General features: G+C 48.6%; 1 long non-coding RNA gene across 1 annotated transcript; it reads left to right on the top strand.

Moving 5' to 3' along the window:
* The first annotated feature begins 3,517 nt into the window (after nt 1-3,517).
* On the top strand, nt 3,518-5,674 carry LOC148221668 (uncharacterized). Its single transcript, XR_015807642.1, has 2 exons — nt 3,518-3,651; nt 4,509-5,674. It is a non-coding gene; the product is annotated as an uncharacterized LOC148221668 (long non-coding RNA).
* The last annotated feature ends 524 nt before the right edge of the window (nt 5,675-6,198 follow it).

Here is a 6,198-nt window from a genome sequence, read left to right as displayed (position 1 = left end):
AAGGTGTCACCCCCTGCAAGTGTCCCCCCCTCCACACACAAAAATTCAGGAATGTTCTGTGGGCAGATTTTCTGTCAACTCTTCTTAACAGAGAAAAATAGCAGGGAGAGGACTTGTGCAGTGGATGTCAACTGATGGAGAGATAATGAACCTTTGTTCTCCATTTGTTTGGCTGTTTAGGAGGGGAAAAAATGAGCAAGAGGTTGCAGAGCACCAGGGACATGCTCTTGGATGAGGGATGAAATATATGTAACCAAATTCCTCCTCAGAAGTTCCTTTGCTGCTGCAGCCAACGGAGACAACAAAGCTCAGAGCTCCCTTTGGGGACTTGTTTGGTCTCCAGGAAGCACCTTGGGAGCCAAACCCAAACCAAACCCTTTTAATTGGAGCTCCCAAAGATATTTGACTGGTTCATGCTGGAATCAGGTTTAGTCATCATTATGCAAAGCTAATTAGCAAGTCAGAGTCTTTTTTTGTCATCACCAAAGCATTGCTGCATTTAGAAATGAGATCCCCGAGATCTTCCCTTTCCCTGCCCTTTCCTGCTGCTATTCTGGAATTAAAGCTCCTCTTTCCATCACGACAAAGGATGTGGTGGATGTAAAAAAATGTTGTCTTCAGCTCTTTCCTAAAATGTCAAAAACTGATAAATACTTGGGTTTCTTCCCCAATTATTCGGTTCTTGGAATTCATTATTGCAGAAAAAAATCTGGGACGTTTTGAGGGTTTTATTGGACTCCTGGAAATGCCTTCTTACCCCCTGCAGCCTTTGGCAAGCAGGGCTCCAATTTCTCACTACTCTTTGCTTAAAATTTCTGCTTCCAATGTGGACTTTGGACAAATTGTTTGTTTGTTTGTTTGTTTGTTTGTTCGTTTTAAATTGCTGTGAGTCAGAGGCATTGGGAAAACACTTTTTTTAACAAAAATTTTAAAAATTCCTTCCAAAATATGAAATACTCTCAGTTCCTGCTCTGTGTTTACCTATCCTGCTGTGGCTCCCCAGGTCTGTGGTGTTCCCAGCAGGAATTTCTCCATGGAAAGCGTGGTCAGGCCTTGGCAGGGTCTGCCAAGGGAGATTTGGAGTGCCCATCCCTGGAGGTGTCCAAGGAAGGTCTGGATGTGGCACTCAGAGCTCTGGGTGGGGACAAGGTGGGGACCGGGCATAGCCTGGACTCGATGGGCTGGGAGAGTTTTTCCAAAGCTAATGATTCTGTGATTCCATGTGGTTCCAGGTCCTGGGAATGATCCCAGGGACCATGGCAGGGTGACCCAGGACACTGTGGCGTTTCTCCACTCATGAGCTGTGTCCTCTGGCCCCACTCTGGGTAGGGGGGTGTGGAGCATGAGCATCTTTCCAATCAAAAGTTTCATTTTAGGGGGGAGGGAATGGAATAAAGGGATGATAAAGGCTCAGAGAACAACTTGAGAGAATAATTGGAAGAGAATCACTGGAAGACACCTACACCCAAGGCTGATCTGCTCAGAGCAGATCAACTCTGAGGTCAGACCTCAAACCTGAGGTCTCCCAGGATTTTCCCCAGCCTGGTGTTGAAAAGCTCCCAGGATGGAGACACAGCCTCCCTGGACAGCCTCTGCCATGCCTGACTGTGCCCAGAGTGATAAATTTCTCCTCACAGAGCTCTGGGATATTACCAGAGACCCCGGGGTGCCAACCCTGCTCTCACCTCACCCAAGGAGCAGCCAACAGAACCTGGGAGGGCAGGGCTGGAACTCTGGAGGACCTTGGGAAACCAGAAACGACCTGGAAAATTCAAAGCTGGATGAAAACACTGAGCAGTGACAATGAGAATTACTGGAGGTAACCTGCAAAGAAAGGCTGGGATAATTGGAGGGATTTAGGGAAAGAAGATTTGAAGGAAACCTCACAGGCTGCAGCTCCAGAAACAGTTTCCATGAAGAGGATAATTTGTTCTGCCTGTTCATTCTGCTTAGGAAAGGAGGTAATTAAATCACACTCAGGGAAATTCAGATTCATCATTAAGAAAAGTCTCTCCAATGTGAGGAGAGTTAAGCACTGCCATCAATTTTTCCAGGGTTTGCAGTGGAGTTTCTTGCTGGAGGCTTCCAGGAGCAGGAACATTTCTCCAGACACCTTTGCTGAAGAGCCCAGAGCTTTCCTTGGGTCAGGGGGGTGGAAGAGGTGATTCCTTTGGATTTGTTCCACCCTATCTTCTCTGGCTCTATCATGCAGGTTTGGTTTGGCGTTTTTTTTAGAAGGGTTTATGCAGCAACTGCAACTGCAGAGATCTCAATACCTTTAATAATTGCATATTAAGTCCCTTTTGAAAACAAAACGGGTGGTCCTAAAGAAGCTGGGTCCTTTAGAGCTTAAACTCCTGATGCCCTTTAGTCTAACAAGACCCTTCATTTTCCACAACAAAAATCTATTGGGAAATGTTGTCCTCGCTGTAAAAACACATTTGATTTTCTTTTATCCTCAGACCCTCTTCATATTCATTCTGCATTTATCTTGGCACTGCTTGAACATCTGATATCCTTATCCTACATGGAAAAGTCACTCCAGCATTGCCCTGAGGACCAAGGACTCATTGAATAAATCAGGAATTATGGGAGAGAAGTGACCAAAGCAATGAGGACTCTCAGTTATCTGTGCATGGCAATAGCAATAACAGTATTTAACCACTTCTGGATTTCCTGTGGTATCACACAAGATTCAACTGAACTAATTCCTTATTTTCAGATAGTACTTCCCAAAAACCAGACCTAGACTGGACCAAACCTTTCACTCTCAGGTCCAAATCTTTTCCCTCTTTAACTGGCTGGAAATGGAGCAGCAAATGCATTTCCTGTATTTTCCTTTGACTGTAAAATAAATTAACTCAGCCAGGGCTCCTCCCCCTTCCCCACAGCTCTGCCCAAGTAATGGAATTTTATTCCCATCATGACTCATTACAGCACATGGGGGTGGCCAGGCCAGGGTTACACTGGAGATGGTGGGAATTTGGGGGCCTTGGAGAGAGATTTGGAGTTCAACACATGAAAAAACGGGCAGTGACTGGCCAGGTGTGTCCATAAGGTCCATTTCAGTAAAGCTGGGCTTAAAGAAGGCTGAAGCCAAGTCCCAGCAGCCCGGGGAGGTGCTCTCAATGTCTGCTGCCTCGGTTATAAAAAGGCAGCTCATGATGCAATGTGAGAAGAGGCTGAGCACAGATTTATCTCCAAACCTGCCCTTCTTGCAGCGCTGCCACCAACCCACAGCACCACCACGAGAGCTGCAGCCTCGTCCCTTTATTTAAACCCTGCCTTTCACAGGTTGCCTGTTTCCCAGCAGGCACTGATGTCAAACTTGGGAGGAGAATGGCATGGGTGAGATTTGCTGGTGGTGCATTTTTGGGACTGCCATTAAACTGATCTATTGCTGGCACAAACAATAAAAAACTGATTAAAACTCAGCCCTTCATAAATTAAACATTGTTGTCTCTGGCTGGCACGGCTGCCACTTGGCACAGGGCTGCAACAACAGGGCTTGGTGCACTGTGCATCCACACAGAGACAGCCCAGGGGGATTTATTCCACTCCCTCACCGCATTCCCAAAAAAAGGGGCATTGGGAAATCAGCCAGCTCCTGAACCCGCTGGGTTGGTGGAATTTACAGAGCACCCGGCCCAGGTGAGCTGCTGTCCAAGCAGGTGAGGGATCAAAGGGATCCTCCCTGTGCATTGGAAATAAACATTCCAGGAATAATCTATGGCAGAAGGAATTCACTCTCTCAGCCCTTTGAGGAGGTTTTCCACAAGCTGCTGGCAGGTTTGGGGCTCTCCATGGGTGTGGGTCTCTTATGTTGGGGGAGGGAAGGGAAGGGAAGGGAAGGGAAGGGAAGGGAAGGGAAGGGAAGGGAAGGGAAGGGAAGGGAAGGGAAGGGAAGGGAAGGGAAGGGAAGGGAAGGGAAGGGAAGGGAAGGGAAGGGAAGGGAAGGGAAGGGAAGGGAAGGGAAGGGAAGGGATACAAATGGAATTCCCTGATGGGAACAATGTGCTGCATTCCCAGAGGAACATCGAAGCTCCCGCCCCGCCCCGGCCGGTGGATGGGAGCTCGGGAAGCACACCAGGACTGATGCCAGCACAGCTCCTTCTCCCCTGGGGCTGCTCTCCCACTCCCACTCCAGCTCCTGCTCCGCGAAGCACCAGGAAGAGAGGGAAGCTTTTGTCAGAGCTGCCTCCTGTGCTTTTCCAGTCCCCCCCAGGCAGCCCCATGCCCTGCAGGCGGCTGGAATGTCCCTCCAAGGGAAGTGATGAGGAATTTCTCTGCAGTGAAGGATCCCTGAGCTCCAGCATCCCCTTGTGATTGCCAAGGGATTCATTCCCAGCTCATCCCATGTGCCTGAGATTTTTATAACCCCTTTTTGCTCCCTCAGCCTCCTTTCTGAAGGTCCTGCATCAGGATTCTCTGTAAACCCACACAGGTTTCCTTTGCTCCATCCTGAGGACTCCTGGGATTCATTCAGAATTCTCATCACCACTTTTCAGGTGCTTTTTGAGCTTGTGATGCTCACGAGAAGATGAAGGCACTGGAGCTGCTGTTGTGGTCAGTTAGGAGGAATGAATCCCTTGAGTCTGTCCCTTGGAGTCAAATATTCCCACAGATGGAATGGGCTTTCAGATGCTCTTTCCCTGAACCAGCCAGAGCCTGGATTATCCACACCTGCCTCTGGGGAGGACAGTTACCCTGCTGTGCTCCAGCTCCATCCAGGGGAGGCTCAGGTTGGATATCAGGGGAAAATGGCTTCACTGGAAGGGTGGTTAAGCATTGGAATAGGTGGAATCAGCAGCCCTGGAATGATCACAAAATGAGCAGGAGTGGCAAGTTCAGTGAGCATGGTGCCATTCAGGCAAAACTTGGACTTGGTGACCTTGGAGGTCTTTTCCAGCCTTAAGGACTGCATGGAATCAGTGATTCCATCCCTTCCCTGTGGGATGGGCTGCACTGACTGCACAGCTCCACATTCCATGGACTTGGTTCAGCGTGGGGCTTCTCTCCAGTCCCAGGGAGCAGAACACCCCTCTTCCCTGGGAGGGAGGGGAGAGCAGAGCTCCTTCCTGGCCTCGTGGGCTGCAGGTCTGCTGCTGCCCTGCACAGAGAAGCTTCTGAGTGGTTTCCAAAATCCCCAAATTCCCTGCTTTGGAATTGATGTGATCCTTCCTGGCCAACAGGAAGAATGTGGAGAATGGATCCACAGGCCAGACAGGTGACAGGACAAGAGGCACCTTAAAGGTGTCTGGAAGGAAATTCCTCTGTGACACTGAAGAGCAGACCTGTAACTCAGTGGGAACAACCCTGGCATCCATGGGGAATGAATCTGGGATTGCTGTGCTTCCTGACCCTGTGGTAACCAGGCTTCAAACCCAGAAATGTCCTTTTTCAGCATCTCCAGCTCTTTATCCAACTTAAAGCACCTCAAGCAGCAGCCCCTGTGCATTTTTGAGCCTATTGAGGCACAATCACCTTTGTCCCCAGGTCATTTGTCCAAAAGATCCAAGAGCTGGGAACTGGAGCCAGATGGATGTACTTTTAAAAGTACATTAAAAGCTGGATGTACTTTTAGTGGAAGCTCTGGTAGATCCCACAGCCACTTTTCCATCCCAAATGGCACCTTCCAAGTGAGATAATGATGACCATTGCATTTAAAATTTAAGCCTTGTTTGTGTTTTATATTTGTTTTGTGTCCTGGGTCCTTTTCCTGCTGAAAGGGTTCTTCAGCATGAAGAAAAAAAATCAGTTTGACCTCCCTGTAGTGAGTTTATGGATAAATGACCAAGCTCTGACCTCCCAAAAAGTCAGAACAGAGTATTTGGTATCAAATCCATCTGTCTGTGTCCCCATTAAGGTTGAACAGTGGAGGATTCATTAAAAACTCACCTTCCTGGAGCATATCCCACACAACACAAACCTTGGGAACAGCACTGGGTCATCTGCCAGACATTCCCTAAGCTGTGACCTCCTGGCTGCTGCCTCTCCAAACCCAGTGGCTGCAGAATAGGGAGCAAGATGACCCTGAGAGAAGGATATTTCTATCCCATCCAGAAGATCTGGGAAAGCACAGATTGCCAGCCCCAGCTCAGTGAAGCCACTCTAATGGGAACAGTGGGAGAAGCCAGAGTCAGGTATTGTGAGGAGCAGGATCTGCTCTCCAGCCAAAATTCAAGGGGAAAATGATGC

Source organism: Sturnus vulgaris, chromosome 19 (genome assembly GCF_052056855.1).
Source record: "Sturnus vulgaris isolate bStuVul1 chromosome 19, bStuVul1.hap1, whole genome shotgun sequence".
Classification (NCBI taxonomy): domain Eukaryota; kingdom Metazoa; phylum Chordata; class Aves; order Passeriformes; family Sturnidae; genus Sturnus; species Sturnus vulgaris.
This window is presented reverse-complemented; position numbering and strand designations above follow the sequence as displayed.